The following is a 19741-nucleotide window of genomic DNA, read 5'->3' as shown; positions in this document are numbered from 1 at the left end:
ATGGTTATGAAAGACTTATTATTGGCATGTCTTCATTCCTTTTACTGTGAACTTTGTGTTCTGTGGTAATTTCTGAGAGCTGCAATTGTCAAGAACCAATAGAAATTCTCAATTTTCATATAAGACTTTAGTACTGACAGTAGTAGAGAAAATCTGGAATTTGTACATGATGATATTTTTTACATTTGTACATTGTTTCAAGTTAAACCCCTGTGCTGGTTTAAAGGTAAACCGGCAGGGGAAATGGACCCAACTCAAAAGAGAGATTATAAATCAGAATAACAATTTAATAAATATAATACAATAAATACAATTATACAGACAAACAATTGGTTTTAAACCACAAAAACCAAACGTATAACCCAGCACCCCGGGGCATGAACAAAGCAGTGTTTCTTAGGCCCCCCTCCCTGTGCTGAGCCCCACGTGGTCCCCCTGAGTCCAAAGCAAAAGGAGAGGGAAAAATCTGTTGAGGAGAGTGCTGTTACAGTCTGGTTGAAAAGTGGTGATTGCGGTCCGGTCGAGAGTGGTGGTCTCAGTCTGGTTGAGAGTGGTGGTCACAGTCCTTCTCTGGATTCCACAAGTGGTACCAGAAGTTCCAAGACCCCAAGATTATATATATACTCTGATTCAGGCAGGAATGCCCAGTACCTCCCTCAGGGCGGGGAGTTCCACAATGGGTGTGAGGACAGGAGCATCCTCCTATCTCACAGGCCTCTTAACACCCAGCTTATAGCCTGAGGGGTCAGGCGTGCTCTGGGTAGCTGCTGTAAATGGTCTATTGTTAGCAGTTTCTGGGAAATGGCATGGAAGGGTATAGAATACAGAGTTTTGGGTTACACCTATAAAATGATAAGCTGGTCCCAGCTGTTCTGACTAGGACAACCCCAAAATTCAGAAAACAATTAAAGAATTATTTACATGTCTTTATTATGTTAACCTGATGATTTAAAGTCGTTTTAATAATTAGGCATTAAAACTTTCTATAGGTTTATATTAAATGAAATCATGGCCTGTGTTTGTTTTTTTGGAGAAAACATCTGCAGTCTGATTACAAAATCTGGAATTTATTGCTCCCATGTTGACTTTACTAGTTTTGTGCAAGTTTGGACCTGAACTCTGTGCCTGTGAGGACACTAAGTCAGATTTGAGACTCCACCTAACCTCTAGCTAGTGACAGAATTGAGCCATTCCAGATTCATGGCACAGGTTAAGAGCTAGAACCAAAAGACAGTGACAGAATATATGCTGAACAAACAATCACACACTGAGAAGTATTTGGTAGATATTAGATAGTCTAATAACCTAGTGGATAGACTAAAAATGTAAGACAACAGAAAATAAACTTAGCTGTTTTATAAAACAATCATGTGTGACATTTTCACAGAATCACAAAATCAATTATGTTGGAAAAGACCTCTGAGATCATCCAGTGTGAACCTATAACTGAGCACCACTGTGTCATCTAGACCACGGCACTGAGTTACTTGTCCAGTCTTTCCTTAAACACCTCCAGGGATGGTGATTCTGCCACCTACTTGGGCAGCACATTTCAATACTTAATCACCTTTTAGGTGAAGAAATTCTTCCCGATGTCCAACCTAAACCTCCCCTGGTGCAGCTTAAGACTGTGTCCTCTCGTCCTGTCTCTAGTTACCTTGTTTCCATATATAATGAGATTTGCAGAATCCCAAAGATTTTATTTAGGTAAGAGAGGAAAATGAGATCACAGGGAAGCAAAAAGATGAAGAAATTAGACCATGACCTGTAAAAGGAGACATTCTGTCAAATTTAAATCAAAATGTAAGTTACAGCCAATCCTTTCAAATAATACTAAAGTCAGTCCCCAAACTGCCAGACTCTAGAAACATTTCCTATTAAAAAAAAAAACAGCAGGAATAAGGATATTGGTGGTTTCAACAGCCATATACTTACCAGCCATAAATACAAATTTTCATTCTTCAGAGAACGAGCTTCGCACTAACTGAAAGGAATCAGAAAGAAACACTTTGCAAGTTTATGACATACTTTTTCTGTGTAAAGGATTTCTTTAAAATATGTCTGAAGCATCCACTTTTAACCAGTATCAAAGATCTGACATTACCTTATTAAATTAATATCTGCAGTGACAATACTTAATTGCTGCAATGAACTCAATATGCTGGCATATGCACTGAGCATGGACATGTCAAAGAATATTGATATTTTTCAAATATTATGTCAAACAGCATCACAGAAGAGGAGAGACAGGCAGAAACTCTATGCATTGAGATAGAAAACAGTTGCTTTACTGTTTTCTGCTTTACAGTTGCACAGTAATTTATTAGTAAAAGCTGTAAAGGTGAAATCACTGAAGCACAAAAGGGCTGTACAGCAAAAATAGGTCTGCATGGTAGCAATCAGTGCATGCAGAGTGCAAGACAAGAAAGGCAGCTCAGCAGCAGCAAAAGTGTTTAATATAACACTGAGTCAGGCTGGGAGGGTCAGGGTCATGACAGGTAAAATTAGACAGAGCAAGCAGGGAAGGCTGTGGAAGTGCTGAGCATCTGGCAACTATTTAATACTTCAAGATACATGTTCACAGATCTAAGAATGAAGATATTTTAAAGAAAAGTGGGTAGAAAGTATATAAACTGAGACTATTTGAAATTGGGCATTGTGATCGTAAAAGCAACAATTAAAATTTATATGGCAACCCTAAACTATAAAATGGCCATGCTGTAAAATGCAATAGGAAATTGTATAGATTTTAAGGTTCAGCTCTACTTTGAAAAAAATGAGCTGTATACTGGTACACTCTGGTTGAACTGATCTGTGATTTTTTGACAAGTTTTTTTGGGGGAGTGGGGTTGGGTGCTGGGTATTTTTGGGTTTTGTTGGTTTTTTTTTACACTCAGTGTTTTGAAGCAAATATATCTTTAATTCTGTTAATATCTGAGTCATCACTGGCATATTCCATATCAACAGCAAAGTCAATTAGTTTGGTAAATTTAGGACAAATTTACTCATAAAGGTTAAACAGTTGCCTTCAAATGGGACAGATGAGGAGGAAAAATGAAGGTGTTAAGACAACAGAAGAATTACTAAGTAAAGAGTTCATATATAATTCTGTTATGGACAATTTTCATATTTAGGCTGTTTTAGTGCAGCACCTCCCAAATTAGCGATTTTCTTTAAGTTCCTATCTTTGTTCTCTGAGGTTAAGATTTTAATGCCTACAACTGTACTTACTACTTTCAACAAAAGTTTACTGTATGAATATTAAAATATGAATGTCTTTTTTTCCTAGCTGGGCTTGCTGACCTCTTTGCTCCAGTAGCCAAATAATTATATTAAATCAACCCTGTGCAGAATATCGTATCTTTTCCAAGACAAAACAAGATTATATTTTTCCATTAATCCTGCAATATTTTTTTGGATACTAGCATTTACAAAGTATTTATTGATTGATATACATTTTATCAATAACAAGGATAATCTTCTCCCAGTGATACTTCATTTCTTAGAAGGCCCTCAACTTCCAGTAACTCTCTTTGTTCATGAAAATTTTATTGAAGGTTTAGTGTTTACATGAAAATGAACAATTTACATATTTATTGCCTGTGATTTATGTGCTAGCTGAACCAGCAACAATGATCACAGAATGCTATGTGAACTCAAAGGGGAGTGATTCATGTGGCTGTGAATGAGACCAAAAGGGCAAAGAACAAGTACAAGTATAAAGAGGTCAGCAGCTGAACATTGTTCTGAAGAGGATAGAGTTCTGATGAGTATGTATGCGGAAAGATTATCAGCAAAACAGTGTATTGCAAAGTCTATCTATCATATTTCTAAGGTTCTTATCACAATGTCACCTAGTTACCATATATATCAAATCATTTATCTCCCTGGAGATAAATCTCTGTGATTCTACAATTTCTCTTCATCTAGAGTTCCTGAATAGAACAGAAGCCATTTAATTTTTAAAGATATGTATAATATCAACATCCTTCTTTTATCAGGAAATGGTGTTTTAACTGTGTTAGTTACACAATGGTATACAGTCCCAAATAAACGGAAAAAATATCAGTTGCATCATATGCTGATTCTCATTATGTAGTCATATTTACATTAGTAACTGATTTTATCTGATTAAAGGAAGTCACAGAGATTTCTACCCATTTGTAGAATTCAATCCACAAATAGAGTAGGCCATGAGATTTTTGTTGTCTTTGAATGTAAAGAAATGAAATATGGGAAAGTTCAGTAAATACACTTCAGTACACAATCTAAGGTAACTTGCATCTACCTCTGATTTATAACATAGTAGAGTAGGAATAAGGTATACTAATAATTTGCTTTTGAGTGGAGGGTATAAGGAAATGTGACAATATGAGTTATGGCTGTTGATATTTTGTCTTCTGTTCTGTTTTGTTGGGTTTTTTTTAAGTTGATCACCCATAGGCATGGGTTGTTTATCAATAGCAGAATTCTTTCATTTCCTCAAAAGCTCTTACAGTGGTAGCTGAATTTCTAGAAACTTTTTTGTTAAATATACCAAATGGGGCTGTTATGCTGATTTTCCTATATCAAAATGCTTGATGTGATTCTGTAAGGGTTTTAATTCTGTCTTCTTTGTCCTTTGTTGTCTACAAACAAACCTGCGACACCAAAGCTAGCTCGAGTTTGACACTCTTCTGTGAAATGAGACAATTTTCTTCTGATCACAAAACACAAGAGCTTGTTAGAAGCAAGCAATTCGTGCAATGATCGAAGCCTTGCAGCCAGAGGGAAAAAGATAGACATTTAATCAGGATAATAATACAAGCCATCTCATGTACAGGTAGAAGATGAAAGCGGTCTCAACATGAAGCTTTCTTAAACTGCCCTGACTGCTGGTGCATGTGTAGACAATAATCGCTTACACGTATGAAGCTCATTTGTCCTGTGTATTACACACAATACAATTGACACATCATAAATGTTATCACGCTGTGAGATAACTGCTTTATATATATTTACTGATTCTTATTACTCCCTTACAGAAGGGATTTGTTTCAGATAACTCTCTTTTGTGCCATGTGCAGGACTGACAAAGTGCATACACAGTGTGCACCGTCAGTTCTTGTTGAAAGTTCATTCATTTCACCAGATTGATAATGATTGTACTTTATCATTTGGCACACAAGACTTGTATTTAAAAGGTGTATTAGCTTACTGGGCACTCATTTATAAAAATTGCATTGTTAAGAGTCCTGCTGATGACTTCACCATGGCAGACTCCTTTGAAGTGCAGACTTTCTTCTAGCTTGTTTGCACTTTTAAATGGACATATCACCAGCCTCTGCTTACATTTGGCTTCACATATCTCCTGGGGCTGGTAGTCGTAGTGGTAAATATTAGCACTAATAGCTGGCAGGCTGCAGATATGTGCGTGTGTGAGGGGGGGTTGGTGACATGGAGGTGTATATTTGATAGTTTTTCTACTATCTGCTCTTAACAAAGAGGCTAAATTCTGCTATATCTACTGCTATGGTCCATAACCAAGCAGCTGAGAAAAAATAGTGGAAAAAATTCACAAACATATATAATATTCAACTGGAGCAAAATGGAATCATAGAATCATAGAATCCCAGTATCAGCCAGGTTAGGAAAGACCTCCGGGATCATGAAGTCCAACCCTTGATCCAACATCACGGTGGTTACTAGACCATGGCACTGAGTGCCACATCCAGTCTCATTCTTAAAAACCTCCAGGGACGGAGAATCCACCACTTCCCTGGGCAGCTCATTCCAATGCCTGATTACCCTCTCTGTAAGGAATTTCTTCCTAATATCTAACCTAAACCTCCCCTGGCAAAGGTTAAGATTGTGCCCTCTTGTCCTACTGCTGGTTGCTTGGGAGAAGAGACAGATACCCACCTGGCTACAACCTCCTTTCAGGGAGTTGTAGAGAGTGACGAGGTCTCCCCTGAGCCTCCTCTTCTCCAGGTCAAACAACCCCAGCTCCCTCAGCCTCTCCTCATGGCACTTGTGCTCAAGTCCCTTCACCAGCCTTGTTGCTCTTCTCTGGACCTGCTCCAGCACCTCAATATCCTTCCTGAACTGAGGGGCCCAGAATTGGTCACAGTACTCAAGGTGTGGCCTCACCAGCACTGAGTACAGGGCAGGAATCACTTCCCTGCTCCTGCTGGCCACACTGTTCCTGATATAGGCCAGGATGCCATTGGCCCTCTTGTCCACCTGGGCACACTGCTGGCTCATGTTCACCTTCCTGTCAATCCAAATTCCCAGGTCCTTTTCTACCTGGCTGCTCTCCAGCCTGTTGTCAAGTTTGTCTAAGAAAACTTCTTTTGTTCTAAAAGACATTTCAACCTGGTTGTGGAATATCAGGTGTAGATTAATTATATTGGCTAAATTTTTAAATTTCTTATAGCACATTGTAAATGTGACAGTCTCTATTAGCTATTTACCTGTCTCTCATTAGCAGTGTCTGAGAACATTTCAGGCATTTCTGTAAGGTGTTATTTAACTTCCTTCAGAAATGGGAGATTTGAGTAGCAGGAGGTTAATCTCTACATTTTTAAATATTTAGAGTATGTCTACTTCAGACGCAGAAGCAGGTCAAATTCAGATATGACAGTGCAGACATTCTAAACTACTTGAAGACAAAAAGGTAATTTCACAGGAACTGGACAGTGTCCTCTTTCCAGTTCTGGGAAAAAGAAAAAAAAGACATTGGGAGTTTTGTGTGAAATCATGTTTATATTGTGCGTGAGCAAACATTCTAAGGGAACAGGACTTATTATCTTGAATAGAGGATTTCATGAGCATGGTTTTGTTGCACCTAGACCTGATGTATTCAGAGCCAGCAGCCAGACTCTTCAACACTCAATTCCTCAGCTGTAAATTTTACATGCGGTGTAAAGATTTGCACCTTTAAGGTGCAAACAGACCCTCACCTCCTAACTGTAAGTTTAACTGCATATATTCAAAAATTTTATCTTAAGTCACTTGCTCAAGATCAAATTATAGGTGGAACAGGAACAGAAATGCAAATCCCTAAAAGAAGCTTATCAGGATTCTAACTACCACTGTAGACTTGATAAAACAGTAAGATATTCAGATTTTAGACAGACAATGTTGAGAATATTTTGATTTCTCTATAGAGTTTCTAGGGTATCTTGTCATTCTGGAGAGTCATGTCATTGTATTGTCACCTAGTACTATGCTAAGAGGATCCTATTCCAGCCAGTTCAAAGAACTCCCTAATAATACCATTGTATGGGACGCAGTGATGCACAAGGCTATGGAAAAGACCTCTAAATCGTCTTGGTTTGCCACTATATTGTAATCTTTCATAAACACATTTTTTTCTCCATCATAGCTGTGTCCAATATTATGTATTTCACAAATTCCTAATTTTCAAAGGCAAAACAGTTGATTTTAACAAAAAATAAAATTACAAAATTGTATTCCAAATGAAAAATATAAATAAAATTTTAGTAGTGAAATAAAGATATTCTGAAAAGACATTTTAAGGACAAAAAAATTTCATGAATTATTCTTGGAATATGAACTGCAACACTGTGCTCAAAAGTATTCTATGGAACTGAATAAAATAATAATTGAGAAAGCCAGTGTGGCAGAAAAAAATCTGTAAATTAGGAGGATTCTTCACAATTCTTTGGTGTCAATTTTGCTTACCACTCTATGCTGCATATCTGTAATGTACTGGGGTATTTTTAGGGATGTTCAGTAATATATATCCAGTCTATTTCCTTTTTGGTTGCTGTTCACAATGTTCCCTTCTCATTAGTTTAATTTCTGTTTATTTGTTTTCCTTCTATAACCAGGAGGCTTATATTTAAATTATGTATTTTCATCTGGCCATCAGTGCACCTGTTTTTGTCTTTAAAGACCTCTGTTCAGATAGACCACACTATTTCACTATCTTATAGTTTATACAATTAAAAAAATCTATCACTATAATTCTTTATTTAGACAACTATTATGAAGGTATTTTCTACATTTGGCAGACTTAATATGTACTTTTCAATTTATTACAGCTTCTTCATTCCTCTCTAACCAACAATTTATACTAAGAATCATACATACATCTCACAAATGAAAAACAATAAATTTACAAGAAAATAAAGATTTTCATTCCATAGACAACTGATACAAATTATCCTTGAGCTAAAAAAGTTTTATTATTCCTGTTTTGCAATTAAGAAAATCAAAACAGGAAGGATTCACTTAATGACCATGAAATCCTAGGGGAAAGGTACATATTGTTATGTGGTACTCGTGGCTTCTAAGTATATATTTGTTTTTCTAGACAGCTGTGAAGATAAAATTTTGTGGATGTAGGAAGATACCCTAGTATTATTGAACTCATTATCTTGAGGAACATGGGCCTGGCAAAGAGCAAATTCAGGTCCCTGAAATTTAGAATAGCAAAAATTCACATGTTTAAAGAATTGGTGAATGAGATTCCTTGAGAAACTATTCTTAAGGACAGTGGGGCTCATCAGAGCTGGTCTTCTTAAGTTCACTTTTCTTAGAGTGCAAGAGCTCTGGTAGTCAGGCTTCCCATGTCTCTCAAGTCCTTGAACCTCCAGGTTGGGGTTATGATAGGGGTTAGGGTCTGTCTTGGGAGCCATACTCTTCAATATCTTTATCAATGACATAGACAGTGGGATCAAGAGCACCCTCAGCAAGTTTGCAGATGACATGAACCTGAGTGGTGCAGTTGACACAACAGAAGGGTGGGGTGCAATACAGAGTTAGCTGGGCAAACTTGAGAAGTGGGTGCATGAGAACCTCATGAAGTTCATCAAGTCTAAGTGCACGGTGCTGCACCTGCTTTGGAACAATCCCAGACATAAGTAGTACAGACTGAGAGAAGAACTTACTGAAAGAAGCCCTGTAAAGAAGGATGTGGGGGTGCTGATGGACAAAAAGCTGGACACGAACCAACAATGTATATTCACAGCCCAGAAGGCCAAATCTATCCTGAGTTGCATCAAAAGAAGATTGGCCAGCAGGTCGAGGAAATTCTACATGTCTTCAAGATTCCTTGCCATTTAAACTTATCTTCATTTATTATAGTACCATAATAAACCATAAAGGACAAAAAAGAAATATCTCCCAATTGTCATTCTATCTGTAAGCACATTTCTGCTTAAGTATAAAAAATTTCGTAGCAATTGTATTACAGTCATGAGAAGGCAGTATGAGAAAACACAGAGGAAAGAGAGAGGTAGAGGAGAATAAAGGGTCTTCCCTCTGAAAGGTTACAGCTCCTGAGAGCACCTTAGCTCAGGCCTTAGGCAGAGACAAACAAATGGAGCATTCAGGATGAATATATACAGACAATAACATTGAAACAGCCATCTGTAAAAACCCAGGCCAAGCTCTGAACAGATCAGGTACCAAGTCTAGAAATACAGATCCTAAAGTACTAAGAAGAAAACTAATTGGCAGTGCTCATAAATAATAAAATAATATGTTTGCATTGTAGCCTTATCTTTCAAGACTCATGGATATTGAAATGGCTAGGGTATTTGCAAACACTGGAAACAAATGAAGAAAACATACCCCCAGACAAGTACAAATTCATCCCATACATCTTGATAAACCATGACCAAAAAGGTGGAGATAGTTTAGCCCTATGTTTTCATTATTTTTACGCCTAACATCATACATCAACTAAACAATTTGAGCATGAAAAGTCAAATCAATAAACAAGTGATCTCAGCTTTTTTGATTCACATTCTTATATTATAAAACCTCTCTTAGCACAGCTTGTAGTACAGATGCCTGAATCAGAAGAAATTGGGGAGAATATCTGTTGAAGTGATAAACAGCTATTGGTTCATATATCTACATTAAATGATCTTGATAAGTAAGCTTTCCACATAGACTAGTATAATCATTCAGCACCATGGAGTGAGTGCATTACCTCATCAAATCTTTTGGCTTATCACAATATCATTTTAACTCAATTCAAGTCCATTCTGCATTCCATGTCTGATTTTCCTTCCATACTTCCTCCACCCCCATTTCTTAGGAATATATGCATGGATTTGCGTTCTATATAGCCCAAGGGAAGAAAAAATAGTGCCTGAAAGTCAGAATAAAGAAAAAGTTACTTACTTACTGAAGTAAAGTAGCAGTGGAAAAGGAAATAACATTAAGTAATATTGTTATAGATTTTTTGCTATAGCTTTTGTACTGTATTGTTGTCCTATAACACAACATAAACCCAAATCCAGGTAAATGTCTGAAACACATATCTAGTCTACTGTGAAGCTTAAAATGTTGTTTGCCAAGTAGAAGGCAATGTATTTGCAAGATTAGTTTCAAAGTCTGATTATTATGTGGTTAAGTCGAAACTATAATGAATAAGGAAGATGGGCATTACCACAGTATTTTATTCAAATTCATTCATGAAATACTTTCAGAAGCTACTATAAGGGAAAATGAAAACCAGTATGATAGGGTACATTGGAGCACATATTACATGCAGAGCTTGAGCTCTCTAACCTGCCTTGCAAACAAACACGAGTGTGTCTGGTCAAAAGGTAGAGAATGCTAAACTGCATTACAAATAACAGACCTTATGCTCAAGTTCATAACTGTCATGTCAGGGAGCTTCCAAACGGCCACTGTAAAATTCAAATCGTTGCGTAGAGAGCATGCCATAACTCCTATTTTTCTGAAAGAAAGAGAAGCATAAGGGGAGCATAAGAAAACAGGTACCATCCAAGTTCCATATATGTGTGAATCCAAGCTTTATTTGACTCAGAATACTCATTTTTGTTTGCCTCAATAAGTCATAAATATTCTTAAGATAATATGTTTATATCTGAATTTTGTTTTTCTTTAACACGTGAAAGAGCCAAGGACACAGGTATATTTTAGATCCTATAGAAAATTCAACAGTTACAAGAGTTCCAAGCCATCCTAATAAAATACAGTACCATGACTCATATAGAAAGTATATGTAAAATTGAATGATAAGTAATAGATTTATTTGGCCAGGAACAGAGTAGCAAAGTCAGTGGAACATCCTGTTTGTGGTGTTGGTATTTTTTACATATAGTCAGAATGTTCTGTTTGTCTGGACTTTATTGTACCCACTAACACACATTTTTTATAGTGATCACTCTCCTGCAATGCAAATAACGCATTCTGTTAAGCCTTTCAATAGTCTGCTGATTGTGTTGTTATTTCACTCTTGGGGGGGGGAAAGTTAATAGAAGATAAGGCCCTTTTGAAGAAGGTGAGATTACATTATTTAAAAATTATATATTTTATAAAATAGGGTTTAAAAACATGTCAGGAGAAGTCAACATTGTGTTATGAATGGTAGTGATTACGTTATCTGTAAACTTTGAAGCTTTACGTACTGATGTGAACAATTGACTTCGTTGTTTTGTCATTACCACCAGCATTCCTCTTTCAGAGCTGCTGAACTGACTGCTGTTTGCATAACAAAAAGTAAGGCAAGTTTGTTTACCCACTATTCCGTTGACTGTTTAGCCTGAGCTGATAGTGACTTTTCGTGTTCCTGTCTGCTGGATCTATTTTTTTGCCTGAATTGTAAAATTGACCGGATAGCTAACTCCTTTACCTGACTCATTAATCTGAGAGAAAATTTTACCTAGAGCACCAAGAGCAGTTCCTAAAATAACACAATTTGTTAAAGCTTACAGACCTTGCCACTACCTTTTTAATCTCTTTATTCTATTATGTAGGAGGGCAGCACATAGTAAATGTTTGGTCTGCAGATAAATGTCTAGTAGCTAAAATCCAAGAAATATTTATTCTTTTAATTGCTATATGGATTTTGCCTGAAAATGATAAGTACTTCTATTATATATTCTACAAACTGCATTGTTTTAAGGGATGCACAAATAAAGACTGCACCTTATTCTTTTTGTGTGTCTGATAAACTGCATCTTTTTCCTTCTTACCTTTTCTCTTCACCAACCTGCCTGCATATGGGAATTCCCTTTTAGGAGAACTGCTGCATTGTTCTTGTTACAGATATTGGTACAGAAACTTGGAATATTGTTTGTGAAGAGCTTTCATAAAAGAAATAATTAAATTATAGTTACAGCATATAGTTATTTTTTCTTGCAGAGAAACGATATATAGAAATATTTTTTTTAATCTCCAAATCTGAAAAATATTAATGACATTACTTTCCATGCACTGAGTTGACTTTTCACCACATAGCTATCCTTCTAATTTTAGTCTACTTATTCCCACTCAGTTTATAAACATCTTTTGCTAACTTTGGCCTTCAGTTTAAGTAGTTTTTTTTCTTCTCTGATGTTTGCTGGTGCATCTGTCTGGAGAAGTCATATCTCTTTTCATCCTTTGTTTTCTTGGGCTACATAGCCAAAGTCTTCGTATTGTTTCTATGGTTTAGCTTTTTTTTTTTTTTCCCCTAAAGAGAAGCCTTTGCATCTCTATAACCATTCTAGTTGGCATTTTATCCTTTCCAGACAGCATTATTTTCTCATGAACCTGCATGTGAGGTTTCAGTTCCCTGCAGCAGTCCCGAGCAAGTTCTCTGTGGGCTCAGTGTTTTCCCATTTCTTTTTTGCAAATGGATTTTATAGCATAATTTGTCTCTTACAGCCAACTCAGGTACTTTATCTTGTAACAGCGTCTTATAACTAGGACCATTGCCTTTAATATCCTGCCTGAACAAGTGACTTTTTTTTAGTTTCTAAATGTTTCTTTCTTGTATTTTTTACTTTTGAATTCAATTTTCTCTAGCTCATGTCTACCCTGTAAAATTCCCACGTCTCTTTAGTGATACCTCCTCTGTCATCAGCATGTGCCTAGCTTTTGTGCAATTGGGATTAGTAAAGACATAAGGCAAGAGTCATTCAAAGATTATTATGTGACGAATTCTACTAGAAGACCAGTAACTACTTCATCAACACTTCCTTTCATTATAATTTGCTCTTTCTCCTCAAAGAACTAACTCACCTTATTATTCCTGTACTAATACTTCACTACCCTATGTGACTGTGAAGTTTCCTACACAAAAAGTATACCAAATACTTTACTGAAGTCCAGACTAAAATTACTGTATTTCCTCTGTTTAGAGTAACTTATCAAATAAGTATACCTAGATATTTTAGCACAGTCAACCCTTAGTAAATAATCTTCCATTTGCTGACGTAGCTTTCTTTTTTAATTCAAAATCCATTCAACAACTTTGATATTATACTCAGTGAGTCAGTTTCTTCACTTATGAAATAGCAGTCAAAAATACGTGACTTTGAGATATTAGACAGCAGTATATTGGCATTGCAAAAATGCCTTGAGATCCTTAGTAGAAAATGGTCTGAAATACAAAGTACCCATATTTTTCATACCCTACATTTAAAGAGGTACCTCTAACAGTTGTGTTATATGTAAATATCACTTCTATATTTCAAAGAACTCTTCTTTGAATGGATGCTTTCATTTGTGAACACTCTTTTTAAATTAAAATTTTTTTTCCTATTTGTTAAACTATGTCACTTTTATAAGCTGTCAATCAAGATAAAATAAACTCACACTATCTTTGTGTTGTATGTAATACAACAGGCTTTGATCAAAAGGATAAAGGTATGTCAAACATTGTCATCAGTACTAACTACTGCTCTTATCACTCTGGTATGTGATATTTTCTCACTAAATTGTGAATATTTGATTCCTTCTACTTTTAAAGCTAAATGAAACTCTTCCTAATTGCTTCAAATATCCATTCACATATCTCTGTGTAGAAAAGAGCAAGGTTAATTTTATCATTCCTTTATTAAAGGGAAATATTTTATTAACCCAGAATATGCTCAGAAGAAATGGATGCAATTGACATGGAAGATTTTTTTTTAATTCACATAATGTTGGTTTTATAATTACCTTTTTGAAACAAAAAAACCCAAACAAAACAAACCAAGTTATATCACTCATTACACCATAAGTGATTATTCGTACTTTTTTCTTTTTCTAGAGTTCATATGAATCATAAATGGCATGTCTGTTCATCCACTGTCCATGTGCCAAAGAGAGAAGATGAAGGGAAACTACTGAAAAGGATAAAAAATTTTGCAGAATAAACTTTTCTCTTGAACTACCAGGTATTCAGTGGAAGTATCTTTGCATTTTTTCATAATTAATTCTGTAGATTTTAAGAAGACTTACATGAAAAAGTATTATACAAGAACTATTATGATATTCATAGAACTGAAGAAGTCCTTCTAATTGTTTCCTGAAATTTGAACAATCTGAAATAATTTTATAATATGTTGTATTTTAATTACCATTATTTTTATAATTTTTTTTAAATATACAGAAGATAATTGCATTCCTTTGCCATCTAAACGCACACCATTTTAAATATTGATTATGAAAAGCTGGGAAAAAAATCATGCTAGATCTTCCTTAGTAAATGTGAACCTCATTGGCTGAGAACGATTTGGAAACCAGTTACTGCTCTGAATCATCATAGTTTATAAACACGAGCTTGATGAAACTCCTGAGCAGTTCCACTGAAATTTCCTGAGCTGGTACTGTTCCTTAAAGTTTCTGAGAGCTCACTTAATGCTCATTAAGTCCATATCAATGAATATGGCTCCAAGATTGCATTGCAAGAATGCACAGGCTTCACAGCATTCCTGAGAGAATCTTGAGATCATTTTTACCATGACAGTACCTGAATTGTTTATTCAGTTAATTCTGTACAACTCTGTTGTTTCAAAGTTCTTTTTTTCTTTTTTCAAAAGCACACTAACAGACTTAATATTGATAAGTAACTTACGTTACCTTTCTTTGAATGACACAAGATTTTTCTAATATGAGAATAACTTCTACTTTGGTTGCCAGTGTTATTCACAGAAGAATTAGTTATGTATCAAGCCCTAGAAGCTTGTCATACTTACTTTTCATGTTTACAGGTGATCATGAGTGGATGGCAGTCTAAAATTATAACCATAATTGAAAACCCCAATATTTAAAAAACTTTGTGCAGTTAGATTACAATTTTGAAGGAATATAACAGTTATTCTCTCAATTAAAAATTGCAAGTAACATTAGACAGCACACTGTAGCACTTCTTACTTTCTAACATGTTTTATTTCTCAGTCGGGTTTGTCTAGGAAAATTTTATTGTAGGGAAATAAAATGAAGTTTTCATACAAAATGTTTGGATGAAGTTTCTAGCTGTTATAAATTTGAGAAGATTCCAATGAGTAGCACATAACACATGGAGTGTCTGAAAAGCTCCATGTATAGATGACCTAGCTCAGGTGACCCATACCTACTCCAGACCTACCATCCCCAAATTGCCTTTCTTAGAGTGGCTTTTCCGCATGAAGAATTACTAGGAAACTCAAAATTATATTTTCTTGCCTTTTTGTTTGTTTGATTAATCTTTAGTGATTTTGACTGAGCTTAACTGACCTGTTTTTGCTTTCATTTCATGTTTCTTCTATATGCATAAGCTCAGATTCATAAATGTTCTTGATGTTTCTCCCTGCCTCCACATGACTTCCAATGGGAATACAATTCTCTCTTGACTGTCCTTTAAGAAGTTATCTTATTTGTTGCTTACTCTCAGGTAGTATTTATAAAAACAATCTTAAAGTATTAATTTTTGGGGGAATTTCTTTTTAATCATACTCCTCTATCTCACATCACTTTTTTTAATTAAGCATAGCGTACTTAATGTACTTTATTCTAAAACAATCAATAATAAAACTGTTGTGAATGAGTACTTATTCCTGTTTCAACACTATGCCGCAAATTATTTTTGTGGGATAAAAATTTCATAATTAACTTTTGTCAATATCTGTTGTTCATCACCTTTTATTTCTCAGATACTAATGAATAAGATGAGTTACAAAGGAAGAAAGTTGTTATGAAATTGAAACTTGAGATTGTTTTGGTACTTTTGACAGTTGCTGTTGAGAAATGTAAATCCAAATGGACTCTACTTCAGACACTAAAATGCAGCAGACAAAACTATTATTTCATCCCCTGTGGGCCGCTGTCTCTGTTCACTCTTACTTTTATGTCATCATGTTGGTTTGACACCTCTAATATGTTTAATAGTTTTTTCTCTGTTATTATTGGCTAATGATTCTGCTTTTTCTTAGGGACAAAAATGAAAAGTCACACTGTTCTGTTTTATGTAGCTCTATAGGGACAGTCTTTACTCATATGTTTTACTTTTATTGTTTAAAGGGAACTAAAGCAATGAATGATTTATAAAATATAATCAATGTTCTTTATGCAACAATTTATGTTTTCTAACAGTACAAAGTGTTGTCACATGATGATGATAGCTGCAGATTCTGCTAGATCTTTTTTTAACTATACCTGACTCATCATATTGGAAAAAAAAAACCCTAAAACAAAAGAAAATAAATAAAAAGAAAAGCAGTTCTAGATTTTCTGTACATTTGATCCTCACTCCAAAATCTCTCCAGCTCACTCCAAACAATCCTTCATTGTATTGGAATGTTTTCCTTTTAGCAAACATAGAACAAAAAAAAAAAATTGAAGAAGAAGAAGAAAAAAAATTGAAATCTTAGGAAATATATTTTGGTGGACCATATGTGGGGTTGCCTTGAAGGACTGAGCTAGGATACTATGGTTGTTTAGTTCCCTCAGTTTTCCAGGTCCTTCAAAGGAAGTCTCAGTTGCTCTATGAGATGGATTCAAAGTGTTATTTAACTATAATTTAAAAAACTATAATTTAAAAAACTGTCAGAGATATCACTACTAAAAAGAAGTTATTGATTGCTTTCTCTAAATCAAGACTGGCTCAGTAAATACCTCATGATTTTTCATTTAAAAAAAAAAGAAAGTATTTCACCCTGTATGTTTGCATTATCTGAAAATAATTAGTGGTAAATGAAAAACTTTCTCCATAAATGTTTTTGAATTAATTTCTTATAAAAGAAATTATTTTATAAAAGTTTTATTTAGTAAATATTAAAAAGTAATAGCAAACATTTAGTTAATCAGAGAAAAATATTTCAAATATGTTTCAATTCAGGACCATTTTCAATAAATAAAAATATAAATATAAATATAGGTTTTCCATTAAAGCAGTAAGCACACAGCATATTATCAGATTTCAATTTTCTTGTTCTTCACACTGGGAAAATTCAGATGGAAAGGCATACAAGGAAGCCCATCAGAGTAAGCCTTATGTAGATTTTATGCAATCAAAATATGTATGAGTGTTTCTCTCCATTTCATTGGTGAGGAGGGGATGAGAAAGCTGGGGACTTACAATATTTGAGTTAATAGAATATTGTGCTTATGGATCTTTACCCTATATGCCTTTCCACATTATATATGTACTTATTCTACCTGTCTTCTTCCTATACCCACTTCATCTTCTCAATTATTGCATCTTTTATTTAAAAAGCCCACCTTTTTTAGCATAAATTGTATTTTTTTCAATAATTGTATCTTTTATTTCCAGTCCATACACCTGAACATGCACTGGATATCACTATGTTACAGGCCACTATCATGAATTTCCTTTATATTCTAGGTCTCTTACTTCTTCTCTTTGGCTACTCCTTCTAGATTTACTAGCATATATGCTAGGCAGGAATGAGCCATCTGGTAGTTACACTGTCCAAAAAATTGTGTTTGCTATACACATGTGAAAACTTTTTTTTTCCTAGAGTGATACCACCACCACGGAAACTATTAGGAATGAGAAGCAGAATAAAGAGCAGACAAGCAATGGTGAAACTTTGTATTGTCAGATATCTAACAAGATGTAGACATTTCCACAGTGTCATTGATATATTATTCCTTTACATGAGACCTGTATCAGAAAACTACAATATCATGGATAAGAGCCTGAGACGCCTGCAGCTAAAAGCCTGCTTCTGCCTAACCAACATACAAGAAAATTAGGTGCCTAAATTAGGAAGGTGTGGCAAACTAACCTTTAGCTTCTATTTCAGACATGGTCCTTAGTGAAAACTATTTGATTTCTTTTTTTAGCTTTTCTGAGAAGATCAAATCTTGAATGAACTCAGAGACAGCAAATCCACACTAATCTGTAATGGTTGATCTTCATCTGTTTGGGAAGCAACTCAAAAGTTGTCAGTTGAAGAACTGAACACAGAATTGCAGCCAGGATCAAATAAAAAACCCCTGCTCTTTCTCCCTGAGACTTCCATGCTTCTTGGTTGTCAGAGCCTGCAATATTTTATAAAATCTATAAGTAGTTAAGAAAAGGAGTATAGTTGCAAATTGATTTGTGAAGACAAGATCAATTAGAAAGAGAGGAGAACAGACATAAAATCAAACTTTCCAAATCAAATCATGTGTTCGTGTCTTCATTCTGATCCAGGTTTTACTTCTTATATTCTTATGGTAAAAGAAAAGCATGATCCTGTTTAACATTCCATTTCTGTTACCTTTTGTATGTGTAAGAATAAGGAAGGAAATGTTAAAGAAGATCCTCACTGGCCTTTAGGGAACACCAAAATCCTAAGATATCTTTCTGTTTAACAGCAATATATCCAAGTTTGAGATGCTCCAAGAATAGATTTAGGCGAGGGGTGGGGGGGGAAAGGTGTGAAACAAAAAATGAAAATTTTTCTGCCTTCAAATACTTGATATTCTGTGATGGTTTTCTAAAGTAAAGTGATGGACGTAAGGAGACATCAGGTGATGTGCCAGATAATTTGTTGCTTCCTTTTAAAATGGGCCTTTGATATTCTTATGTCTTTGTACTATACCTTCCTCTGAAGTATCTGATCATGAGTCCTGGTTCAGACTGAATATGGTGCAAGTATGACAACTTCTGTGCCTCTATGATCATTTGCAGTTTTGTGAGAGTCCCACTGGTGTTCATGGGATGTTTGCTTCTGGCTTCTTTGAAAGAAGTGTCAGTTCCAGATTGATTCAGTGGAACATTTAGAATCACATTTTCAAGCCTTCCCAAAACAAAAGTGAAATGTTTGCTGTCACTTAATTTTTGCAGGTCTTCATGATGAACAACTAGAGTAACAGACAAGAAACCTGGAAATCAGTGAGTAGAGAATTTTCCCTGAGTCTGCCTATGTCAGGCCTTTCTGATTTGCCTGTTATAAAGGTAGTGGAGACATAGATATGGCATTCTGATCTGCGCAATAGAGACAAAAATTATAGAATGGGTGAAAAGATAAAAGAACCTAGAAAATGCTGGTCATAAAATTGATTTTCTGAGTCTAATTATAACTCAGGTTCTGTTTTGCCATACTAAACCCTGAGTAGCACCTCATCCTAAAAATATATTCATTAACCTGTCCTGTAATAAGCACCTCTCAGAAAATCTTTCCAGATTCCTTCTTTGCCAGTGCTAATGTATGGGAGGGTTTTATATTTTTATTGTGTACATTATTTGAAGAAATGTTTCTCCTTGAGGTCATGCCTCTCACATTTTTCTCAGTTTTCAACTTACTTATTTCCATTCATTATAATTCCCATTTAGGTACTTAATTACAGATAGAATTCAGGTGAATTAAATCTACAAGCCTTTTGCAGGCTTACATTCATGAAATATTGTTAAAGAAATCAAGAGCAAGTTTGCTGGTGAAAGGAAGCTAATAGAGAAAAAACAAGCAAACAGAGAGTTGTTACAGCTGCCTCTTCCTTTGTTCATGATAAGATATTTCATGTCATTTGGCAGAAAAGCTCGGGGTGGCCACATACTTAGAAGGCAGTCCTTCAC

The 19741-nt window shown here is 35.2% G+C and overlaps 1 long non-coding RNA gene across 1 annotated transcript; it reads right to left on the bottom strand.

Annotated features, from left to right (window-relative positions):
* Positions 1 to 266: 266 nt before the first annotated feature.
* LOC113981003 lies at positions 267 to 487 on the bottom strand. Its single transcript, XR_003538296.1, has 2 exons — positions 427 to 487; positions 267 to 395 (listed from the first exon to the last, which is right to left on the bottom strand). It is a non-coding gene; the product is annotated as an uncharacterized LOC113981003 (long non-coding RNA).
* Between the last annotated feature and the right edge of the window lie 19254 nt (positions 488 to 19741).

Source organism: Neopelma chrysocephalum, unplaced genomic scaffold (assembly GCF_003984885.1).
Source record: "Neopelma chrysocephalum unplaced genomic scaffold, ASM398488v2 Primary Assembly neopelma1_95811, whole genome shotgun sequence".
Taxonomy (NCBI): Eukaryota; Metazoa; Chordata; class Aves; order Passeriformes; family Pipridae; genus Neopelma; species Neopelma chrysocephalum.
The sequence above is the reverse complement of the archived record's forward strand: the minus strand, read 5'-3'. Positions and strand labels throughout refer to the sequence as shown.